This window comes from Spermophilus citellus, assembly GCF_964194105.1.
Source record: "Spermophilus citellus genome assembly, chromosome: 14".
NCBI lineage: Eukaryota > Metazoa > Chordata > Mammalia > Rodentia > Sciuridae > Spermophilus > Spermophilus citellus.
Genome location: NC_138194.1, coordinates 3519886 through 3532166, shown reverse-complemented (window position 1 = coordinate 3532166; position 12281 = coordinate 3519886). Strand labels below are relative to the sequence as shown.

At 39.7% G+C, this 12281-nt stretch overlaps 1 pseudogene across 1 annotated transcript in view; it reads left to right on the top strand.

The window, feature by feature from the left end:
* The first annotated feature begins 10936 nt into the window (after positions 1-10936).
* Positions 10937-12281, top strand: part of LOC308633205 (WASH complex subunit 4-like) — a 38454-nt pseudogene continuing 37109 nt past the window's right edge. The window contains exon 1 of the transcript XR_014024326.1: positions 10937-10940. The product of XR_014024326.1 is annotated as a WASH complex subunit 4-like (transcript). The remainder of the gene's footprint in view (positions 10941-12281) is intronic.

Genomic DNA, 12281 nt, shown 5'->3' with positions numbered 1-12281 from the left:
TCCTTAAGGCAAGATTGTAATAAATCACTCAGTCAATCTTAAAGCAGGAGAAAGAACCTTTATTCACCAGCTGGTTGGGATCCACCAGCTGGTGGGCCAAGGGGCAGGCTGCAAGTCTACACTCTTTGACCTCCTCCCAGGGTTTGAGTACACCTTTTATGTTCCCAAACCATATTAATCATAAGTGGCTGTTGCTCTGATTCAAAACCATAAACAAACGTCATGAGATCTAAAATCATACACAGAGAGTGGGCCAAAACGTCCCTAGTTGAGTACAAGTTAAAGAATGGTTACTAACATCTACACAATCAATCTCTGACAGGGTACATTGTCCAAGAAAAATGGGAACTGAAAAGAGAACATTTTTATATTGTATAAGAATTGCCATTTTGTGTTGTCCAACATGCTAAGCTAAGCAACTGTTGATGGGCACAGAGGCGGGGTGTTCCCATGGGAGGAGCATTTCTTGCATGAGTCTGAGGGCAAATGGAGTCTGTCTGTTTGGTCCTTGTCCATATAGCCTGGCCCATAACAATCTAATGCAATTACTGATATGGGGATAGTTTACATCTCCTATGGTGATTATTTATTATCTGTTTGTCCCATCTGTTCCTCATTACTCTTTATCTTTTATACTGATTTCTTTTAGATTCATTCAATATATTTTATGGCTCCATTTCATCTTTGCCATTAGCCGAGTAGATATTTACTTTTAAATTTTCTTATATTTGCTCTAGTATTTATAAAGTTTTAACTTATCACTGCCTACTTTTAAACACTAATAAAACACTTCACATCAATAACAAGATCCTTAAAATAGTATATTTTCATGGACCACCTACATCTTCTGTGCTATATTTTCATAAAGTTTGCTTCTATATTTGTTTTAAATCTCACATATTTTGTGCTTTAAGCATCCATTTACCTCTTAAAGAGATTAAAAAGTAAGAAAACTATGCTTTATATTTATCTTCATATTTTATAAAATGGCTTTTCTGGCTAATAATATCATTTTTTAGGAGGGAGACTAAATCTATCAGCTTGTCTTCTATTCTTGGCAAGATCTGAATCTCTTAATTCCTAAGTTATTCTTACAAACCAGCAATGTCTCATGAGTTTTTTTTTTTAATAATTTTTTGTAGTTGTAGATGGATACAATACCTTTATTTTATTTATTTATCTTTATGTGGGGCTGAGGATCAAACCCAGGGCCTCACATGTGCTAGGCAAGCGCTTTACCACTGAGCTACAACCCCAGCCTCATCTCATGAGGTTTATAGTGTTGTAACTCCAGAGGGTGCTTCAGAGTTTAGTCAATAATTCACATAAGAGATCTGAGGACATTTGCAAAGACCTGAATCCAGGTTTTGTTTTGTTTTGCTTTTTAAAAGCACAGAGAGAGTTCATATGTTCATCTTCTTTCTCATTGTTCATTCATTCATCAAACTTGGATCAATCATTAACTGTCTATTCCAAGCTACAGTGATGAGAATACAAAGATACTATACTTTCTCAGAAGGATCTCTAACTAGGAAGTAGGTTTAAAAAAGTAGATCAAATCCTGGTTTAGGGAGGTGATCAGTCAATCAATGAAATACTTTTTTTTAAGAGAGAGAGAGAGAGAGAGAGAGAGAGAGAGAGAGAGAGAATGAGAATTTTTTTAATATTTATTTTTTAGTTTTTGGTGAACACAACATCTTTATTTTATTTTTATGTGGTGCTGAGGATCGAACCCAGCACCCCGCGCATGCCAGGCCAGCGCGCTACCGAGTGAGCCGCATCCCAGCCCAATGAAACACTTCTAATAAAAGTATTCATGTGTGGGCTGGGGTTGTGGCTCAGTGTTAGAACGGTTGCCTAGCACATGTGAGGCACTGTGTTTGATCCCCAGCACCACATAAAAATAAATAAAATAAAGGTATTGTGTCCACCTACAACTAAAAATATTTCTAAAAATTATTCATGTGTTCATCTTCTTTCTCATTGTTCATTCATTTATCAAACTTATTCCAAGCTACAGTGATGAGAATACCAAGAAAAAAAATACTATACTTTCTCAGAAGGATCTTTAACTAGGAAGTAGGAAGACAATAAAATAAAAATTTAAAATGCATTATTTAGTGTTTCCTCCTCAGTGCCTACTATCATTTCTCCCATAATTCTTTGTTCCCTGTGTTTTATAACTTGGTTACTATATGTGTGCTAAATTATAATTACCATAATAACAATAATGCAGATAGTAGTGTTGTTACATATGTTTTACGCCTCTACTTTTTGAATCCTTAGGAAAATTATATGAAGTATTATTATCCTGCTTTTGCAGAGGAGGAAATGAAGTCTCAAAGAATGATGTGCCCAAAGTCACAGCTATTACATGAGTGATCTGAGACAGGATTTAACCCAGCTCTGACTTATTGAAGCGCTCATGTTCTGTCAGAAATATGCAGAAAGGTTGGTCCAAGATTTCTACTTCTGCTCTGAACCTCATAATAGAGGGGTTTGGGAATACTACAAGTGGCTAATAAAAAAAAACCTCAAAAAGCAATCAACAGAGCAAGGCATGGTGGTGCACACCTGAAATACCAGATACTTGAGAGTCCGAGGCAAGAGGATCACAAATTCAAAGACAGCCTCAGCAACTTAGTGAGGTCCTGAGCTGAAAGGAAAGTGACCACAACACTCGGAGCGACCAAGAGATCTTTATTGCAGCGGTGAGAAAGAGGAGGAGGAGGAGGAGGAGGGGGGGGGAGAAGAAAGTGTGTGGGGGGGAAGAGCGCAAGAGAGTGGAAGCAGAGAGAAGAAAGAGAGAGAGAGAGAGAGAGAGAGAGAGAGAGAGAGAGAGAGAGGGGAGAGTTTTTATAGCCCAAATCTAATGGAGTCACTGGTCTGCAAGCTGTCTTGTTGGTGTATAGTGATTGGGTCACCCAGTAGTTGCTAAGGGTGTCATCTTCTGTCTTCAGGCAGACCAGGCAGGGGGTTGGATATGGGCTTCCGTTGCATCAGACAGGTGGGGGCTGAGTTTAGACTTGAGTGGGGTTGAGTGTTCAGACTTGAGGCAAACCAGACAGAGGGGGGTCGAGTGTCCAGGTTGAGTGTCCTGCAGCTAATATTGGTTCAGCCTGCTCCGCAGCTAACATGAGCAACTGAGGGAGACCCTGTCTCAAAATAAAAAATAAAAATGGCTAGGGATGTGGTTCAGTGATTAAGCTCCTTTGGGTTCAATTCCCAGTTCCAACCCCCACAAGCAACAGCAACAACAAAATAATAATCAGCAGAGAAAAAGAGCAACCTACAGAATGGTAGAAAATACTCGCAATGACTATATCTTATAAAGGGCTAATATTTAGAATATATAAAGAACTCCTATGCTGCAACATAAAAAGCTAAATAATCCTGACCTTCTGATTAATTCTATAAGTTCACAGGTGGCCATTTTTGTTAGCATGGTTTATTCATTCACCAGTTTGGGCCTTGGGTTATGCAAGGCAGATGGTGGTTGTTTACTGGTACAAACAAGGTGCAGAATCATTCCACCTCAGGACTTAAAATGGAGTAACTCCCAGCACACCACTGCTTTAAAAAATAGAGTGGCCCAAGATTAGGCACAGTCTGAAAACGGCTGTTCTATACATCATGGAGTGACTCAGAACAGGGCACGGTCTTCTGTTCATACCTTGCACACCATTGGTGGGAATGTAGGATGGTGTCAAGAACACAGTGTGGAAGTTCCTCAGAAAGCTAACAGTAGAATTACCGTATTATCCACTAGTCTCACCTCTGGGTAGATATCCAGAAGAACTGAAAAGTAGGATCTTGAAGGGATATTTGCACACCCTTGTCCATTTCAGCATTGTTCATAATATCCAAGAGGCTGGAGGAACTCAAATGTTTATTGAGGGAGGAATGGGCAAAGAAATGGCATATAATTCAGCTTTCAAAAAGAGGGAATCCTGTCCTATTCTACAACATGGAAAAACCTTCAGGGCATTATTTTAAGTGAAATAAACTAGTCTCACACACACACACACACACACACACACACACACACACACACCAAACCAAAACAGAACAAATACTATATGATTCTGTTTATATGAAGTAATCAAACTCATAAAAACAGCAGAATGTTGTTTCCCAGCCACTGGGAGAGGAGACAATGGAGTGACATTCTTCAATAGGTATAGAGATATTTTTTATGTACTTTTTGGTGCTGAGGATGGAATCCAGGGCCTCCTGGATACTAAGCTGCCATTCTACCACCCAGAGCTGTAGGGTCTTTTCTGCTACTTAGAGATGGAACTCAGGGGTATCTCTATCACTGAGCTACCCTCCGGCCCTAGATATTTTTACTTTTTATTTTGAGACAGGATCTTTCTAAGTTGCTAAGGCTGGCCTGGAACTTTGAGATCCTTTTGGCTAGCCTCCCGAGTAACTCTGATTATAGATGTGTGCCACCGAACCTGGCCACAGTTCCAATTTTGCAAATTGAAAATGTACTAGAAATCTCCATACTGCTTTCCATATTGGCTGTACCAATTTGCAGTCCCACCAGCAGTGTATGAGTGTACCTTTCCCCCCCCACATCTTCGCCAACACTTATTGTTGTTTATCTTCATAATAGCTGCCATTCTGATTGGAGTGAGATGAAATCTTAGAGTAGTTTTGATTTGCATTTCTCTAATTGCTAGCAATGATGAACATTTTTTCATATATTTGTTGATTGACTGTATATCATCTTCTGAGAAATGTCTGTTCAGGTCCTTGGCCCACTTATTGATTGGGTTATTATTTATTTATTTATTTTTTTGGTATTCAGCTTTTGAGTTCTTTATAAACCTTAGAGATTAGTGCTCTATCTAATATATGAGGAGTAAAGATTTTCTCCCAAAATGTAGGCTCTCTATTCACCTCACAGGTTGTTTCTTTTGCTGAGAAGAAACTTTTTAGTTTGAGTCCATACCATTTATTGATTCCTGATGTTAATTCTTGTGCCAAAGGAAGTTGGGGCCTAATCCCACATGATGGAGATTAGGGCCTATTTTTTCTTCTATTATATGCAGGGTCTCTGGTCCATTTTGAATTGAGTTTTGTGCATGGTGAGAGATAGGGGTTTAATAAGCAGTATGGAAATTTCTTGGAAAATTGGGAATGGAACCACCATTTGACCCAGCTAATCCCCCTCCTTGGTCTATACCCAAAGGATTTAAAAACAGCATACTACAGGGACACAGCCACATCAATGTTTATAGCAACACAATTCACAATAGCTTAACTGTGGAATCAATCTAGATGCCCTTCAATAGATGAATGGATAAAAAAATGTGGCATATACACACTGGAATATTACTCAGCAATAAAAGAGAATAAAATCATGGCATTTGCAGGTAAATGGATGGAGTTAGAGAAGATAATGCTAAGTGAAGTTAGCCAATCCCAAAAAACCAAATGCTGACTGTTTGATATAAGGAGGCTGCTTCATAGTGGGGGAGGGAGAGGTGTATGGGAGGAATATATGAACTCTAGATAGGGCAGAGGGGTGGGAGGGAAAGGGAGGGGATATGGGGTTAGAAATGATGGTGGAATGTGATGGACATTATTATCCAAAGTACATGTATGAAGACACAAATTGATGTGAATATACTTTGTATACAACGTTAAAAAAAAAAAGAAAATGTACTAGAGATCCCTTGTACAGCAACGTCAATAATGTGCACGCTACTGAACAGTAGTGCACTGAACAATACACTTACAATGCTTAAAATGGTAAATTTTGCTACGTGTTTTCCACAATTTTAAAAACAAATTTAAGAAAAAAAGTGCAGAGGAGGGCAGCTTCATGCTATGCTCTTAATGTTCGAATCTGTTTAAATAAATAGAGCGTTGACAGCTCTAATGACGACGACAGTACCTCAATCAGCATCAACCTTGCTTTCCCCAAAGAGGGAACCTCCTCCTTGTGCTAGGTGTCACGCTCCCCTGGCCGCCCCTCGCCCCACCCTATCCCCGCCCACAACTTGGTTTAATCCAATCGCAGCCGTGGCTCCGCCCTCTCGGCTGTGTCTCTTTCCTGCATCCGGGCTCTTTCCTGCAGGCCGGCTGGGAAAGCATGGAGGTCCACGGTGAGCTTAGCGCCAGCCCCAGCTCAAGCTGTTCGTCGTCCACCCGGAACTGCTCGGGGGCCTCCGTGTCCAGCGAGCTGCTGACAGCGGGGAGCGATGGCCGAGGAGGTGAGGGGCCGGTGGCGGCGGCGTGGGGCGTGCACGTGCGGCGGAGGAGCCCCAGGGACCGTGCGAGGCCGCGGCGGGGCTGGGGCTGGCGCGGGCGGTGCTGTTCCGCTAGACGTTGGGCGTCCACGTTGCGGAGCGCGGTAGCGGGGCTCCTCGGGTGCCGCCAAGCTGGGGCGCAAATCGGAGCGAGGGCGTCGGGTATGGCGGTCTGGGTCCATGAACTTGCTGGTCGGGAAGATGGTGATCATTCAGCTGAACACTGCGCTCCTCCTCCTGCGCGCACAGAGCTCCCCCAGCGCCGTGCTCTTGGAGGGAGACGTGCGCAGAATTTCAGACACTAACAGAATTAAAGGATGGCTTCGAATCCTGTTCCACAGTGGGACTTCTAGGAGACTTATTTACCCTCTCCAAACCTCGGCGTTCACGTTTCAAGAATAGAGGTGGTAGCACCAGTAGAATTTCTGTGAGCAGGAGGAGAATGCATAAAAGGGCCTGCGACTGTTCTTAGTAGGTAGAAGAAAAGATTTTCTTCTAGCTTGGAGAAAAGATGAGAATCCAGAGCATGAGAAGGAGCTGTAATGACAGTGATAGCCAAAGCTCGTGTAGTGATTGCTATGCCTCAGAGTTTAGTACTGAACAAATTTAATACTGCATGAAACTGAGCAGAAGGTTCTCTTGTTTTCTCCGTTTTATAGGTGAGCAAGTTGAGGCATGGTGGGCATATAGATAAAAAAACAGATCATTAAAGAGTACATCTGAAGGGATTGTGGCTGGAAAGTAGCAAACCTGTGATGTGATTTCAAGTAGTCTGGGTGCAGCTCTGCTTTTAACTCTAATCCAATGACTAGTCCTTAAGTAGTAAATATTCAGTGGGCATTTCTTTAACTCTGCTTTGAGGATTAACAGGATTTTTGTACCAGAGAGTTAATAGATTTTCCAGGTATTAGAAATGGTGGGTAAATCCAGTAGCTGGGGAGGCTGAGGCAGGAAGATTGCAAGTTCAGGGTCAGCCTGAGCAAATTAGCAAGATCCTGTCTCAAAATAAAAAGGATTGGGGATGTAGCTCAGTGGTAGAGCACCCCTGGGTTCAGTCCCCGGTATCACAAGAAAAAGAAAAGAACAAAAATAATAGAGAAAAAGAAATAGTGTCAAAGCCTTGAGTTTTAAAAGTTCTGTTCTCAGAGCTCTCATGGGCTAGAAAGTTAGGTTGACTGGAGGAATAGTGGGTGAGAAAGCTCAAAAGGTGGAACGGGAAACAAAATTTCCCTGAAGAGCTGCTTTGCCTAGCTTGGTCATCTCTGAAGAAGTAACCAGATAAGCATATTTTACAAATGAAGAAACAAATGCTCCAAGTTGACTGATTTTACAGACTTAGAAACAATTTCTGGCTTTACTCAACTAATATTATACTGGTGCTGCTTCCTCTATCGTTGCAGGCTCGCATTTGTGCACTGATGCATTTCTGACCTAGAAAAATGGAGTTCAATGTGCATTTATTACTCATAGGTGTAATAATAGTGATGAAGGAGACAGGCTTAAGAAAGGATATACACACACAGTCAAAATGTACTGAAACTCTGAGTGCCTCTTTTTTACAGTGCAAGAGATTGAACCCAGGGCCTTGAATATGCTAGGCAAGCACTCTTTCACTGAGCTATACCCCTAAACCTCAGTCCCTGTTATTTTTATTATACTATAGTTAATCAGTTTCTATGTGTTTTCAGGTATATGGGACAGGTTACTCATCAATTCCAAGCCTAACTCCAGAAAGGCCTCCACTCTTCAGACAGTTCGGATAGAGAGGAGCCCGTGTAAGTACCTCATTCCCTGTCTTGTGCTAAGAATGCCAAAGTTTGTCTAATGAAGATGTTATTTGATGGGGCTGTCTCTGTCTTCATAAGGCAGACATCAAGCCACAAAGTCCAGTAGAATAAGTCCTATTGTAAAATCAGTATACAAGGATAGAATTTCTTGTATCATTCCCCTGCCTTAAGCTGACTTTCCTGTAAAGCTACTTGAGGTATGAATTTTTGGAAGCCAAAAACAATTATTGTTGTTAGTGGGGTGTGCTGATCTGCTCCCACAATCCTGGCACTTGGAGGCTGAGGCCCAGGGATCACTTGAGTCCAGGAAACCAACCTGGGCAGCATAGGAAGACCTACACTCAAAAAAGAAACCAACAAAAACTAATTGTTACTGGTACCATGTCACATGCCTGATACCTGGGAGGCCAAGGCAGGAGGATTGCAAGTTAGAGCCCACCTTGGATATATTAGCAAAACCCTGTTTAAATTTTTTAAAAAAAACAACAGCAGTGGTTAGCTTAACGGTAGGATGCTTGTCTACCATGGGAGAAATTGCTGGTGCTGCAAAAAAAATTTAAAAAAATTATGGTTAATCTCCATGTTATTTTTTTAAGAAAGCCCCATGACATCCCTCAATTGGACACAGGTACTTCAATGGTAAATGTTGCTTATAGTATGACATAACCAAGCCAGTTCTGTTTATTAATTATTCTATATTATTATACTGCACATTTATAAGTTTGTTCAGCACTCACTTTTCAAATGGCTCCTATATAATAGTAAATGTCTGTTAATTCAGATGTCAAATATTTAATTAAAACAATGTAAATGATGCAGGAGGTTATTGCATCTATAAATTAAGAAATCATGAATACTCCAAAAACTGAACCATTCCGTGCACTGAATCTATAGTAGCTAAAATGACTATATGGTAGCTTTTTGTTCAAATTTTGTGTAGACGTAGGTTTTCATTTTGGGAAGGTGCATACTTAGAAGTGAAATTGTCCAATTGTTTGCTTAAATTCATCTATCATTTTGCATTCCTGAAAGCAAGGTAAGAGGGTTTAGTTAGTTGCTGCATATCCTCACCAACATTGAGTGTAGTCTATTCTATTGTGTGTGTAATGGTATTGGTTTGTGGGTTTTTTGGTTTTTTTTTTTAATTTTGAGACAGGATCTTGCCACGTTACTGAGACTGGCCTTGAATTGCAGTCCTCCTGCCTCAGCCTTTTGAATATCTGGGATTACAGATGTGTACCACCACACTCAGCAAGCATCTTTTCATGTGTTACTGTTTAAATGTTTTTGGTGAACTATTGGTTAAAATCTTCAGTCCATTTAAAATATACTACCTTATTGATAAAACACCATTTTTTATAGTGGAGGTGTGCTAGTGATGACTTTGCTAGCCTTTGTTTTATTGTTTTTATGCTTTAAAAAAGAATTTAAAAAAATTTTTTTGGCAATACTGGGGATTGAACCCAGGTGTACTCTACCACTGAGTCACATCCTAGCCCTTTTTATGTTTTATTTTGAGACAAGGTCTCCTTGAGTTGCTTAGGGTCTCCCTAAATTGCTGAGGTTGACCTTGAACTTGAAATTGTCCTGCCTCAGCCTCCCAAGTTGCTGGGATTACCAGCATGTGTCACTGTGCCCGACTTCTCTGGCTGCTTTTAAGATTTTCCTTACCATTGGTTTTCATCCACTTGATGATGTGCGCTATGGTTTTTCTTGTGATTCTGGAGTGTGGAGATTCATTGGCCTTATTGGATCCGTGGGGTTATGGTTTTTATCATTTTGGGGGAAATTTTCACTTTTTCCTTCCAATGTTTTTCTCTGCCCCTCTTCCTCTCTTGCCTTTCCTCGAGAAATACACATTTTTGCCAATTGAAGTTGCCCCTTTGTTGTTTAATACCTTTTATTTTTTTTAGTCTTACTTTTTGTTTTATTTTGGATAATTTCTGTTGCTGTACATTCAAGTTCACTAATCTTCGTTATTGTCTAATCTGTTAATCCTGAATCAGATATTATAGTTTCCTTCTCCACACGTTCAATTTGAGTCCTTTTATCTTTTATTGCTTTCCTCATTGTGCTTTGTTTGCTTTGTTGAGTGTATGCAGTATATTTATGGTAACTATTTTAACATTCTTATTGTCATTAGTGTCATTGCTGATTATTTATATGTTTGGAAATTGTGTGTGTGTGTGTAACTGATGATTGAACCCAGGGCCTCACACATGCTATGGGGGTGCTCTACCTATGAGCTATGTCCCTAGCCCATTTAAAATTTTTATGTATGTATTTGTTCATTTGTTTATTTTATTTTATTTTTTTTAAGTCCTGGGTATTGAACCCTGAGTCTCCCATGTGGTGGGCAACCACTCTGCTACTGAATTATAACCTTGGCCCTTTTTTCTTTCTTTTCTTTTTTTTTGGGGGGGGGAGATGGGGCTCACTGAGTTGCCCTGTCTTGCCTAGAACTTGCATCCTCGTGCCTCCCCTTCTCCAGTAGGTGAGATTACAGGCATGCATATGGCAGAAATATTTGGCTTCTGAGAATGATTCAGGCTGAATATGTTGGTATTTATTTTGCTCCACTTGATTCGTTAGTTAAAAACGAAAGCAGAGCTGGGTGTGAGAGCATACACAAGCAGTCCCAGCAACTCTAGAGGCTGAGGCAGGAGGATTGCAAGTTTGAGGCCAGCCTTAGCTACTTAGTGAGGTCCTAAGCAACTTAGACCCTGTCTCAGAAAATAAAAAGGGCTGGTGTTATCGCTCAGTGCTAAAGTGCCTCTGGGTTCAATCTCCAGTACCAAACAACCAAAAATAGAAGGAGATCTTGCTGTCTGATTTTATAAAGAGAAACTTAACATCTATGAATTTAAGATTATTCATTTCTCAAAGATGGGTAAACTACATCCAGCATTGTTTGAATTTTTTTACAAAACATTCTTTAAGATATTAACGCTTATGCAACATAAAAGTAATCTTGGAGCTATTGACAAAAATCTTGAATCATTTTTTGTTGCAGATCTTTGGTGCTTATTGTGAGAAGCGGGTTGTCATGTATGGTGTTTTGTAGGCAAAGGTTTCCTATGTTAGTATCTTCAAAACAATAATGAGGCTGGGGGTTGTGGCTCAGCAGTAGAGCACTGGCCTAGCACATGTAAGGCCCTGGGTTGGATCCTCAGCACCACATAAAAATAAAGATATTGTCCAATTAAAACTAAAAAATAAATAAATGGGATGGGGTTGTGGCTCAGTGATAGAGTGCTCGCCTGGCACACGTGAAGTACTGGGTTTAATCCTCAGCACCACATAAAAATAAAATAAAGGATATTAAAAAATAATGAATGAAGATATGTTATTTGGTTTTGAAATGATTCCAACTTGAAGTAGAATAATCTGATTCATTCAACAGACATTTTCTACACTCCAGTTGCTGTTAAGGGTACAAAGATAAGGCAAGGAAGGGTAACTATTGGAAAAGATGACTGTTATACAGGTGTTTAGAATTCTGAATAATCGTGATTCTTATATCAAGTCATGTACTTTAACTTTTACTAATTTTTCAACTGTTCATTATTGGCAAGGAACCTCAATGTTATTAGGGTTTTCTGTTCCCTTCTACCTTGTGAATTCTCAAACTAAGGGAGCAATTTATTGGTGTGTTTTTCTAGTATTGTCTTTGAGAATTCATTTGCTGGTCAAATGTAGCTTGATCCTTTCCCATGTAACAGAATAGAATGTCAATTTGGGGTCCTGAACACTTACGTAGTTTTTATGTTAGCTGTAGGAAAGAGAAGACTGGTTTTTATTGATTTTTGGACTATGAATTATATCTAGACTAAATGTTTTCCAAAACTACCTAGATTAATGCTGTAATGAGATAGAAACTTTATTGAGCTAAATTGGTTCTTCTGATTCAGATCATGAGTTGCAAACACTAAGGAAAAATAGGAAGGTAGATCTTTAATACAGCATGAGTCAGAATATACTTTATCTTAGAGTTGCTTCAGATTGCTAAGTTAAAAGTTTAAAAAAAAATTTTAGTTGTAGGTGAACATAATACCTTTATTTTATTTATTTATTTTTATGTAGTACTGAGGATCAAACTCAGTGCCTCACATATGCTAAGTAAGCACTGTACCACTGAGCTACAACCCCAGCCCCATATTGCTAATTTGAAAAGAAAAATTTTCTTTTTTTAGAAGACAAAGATTGAATAGTTATACACATCAATAAAAGA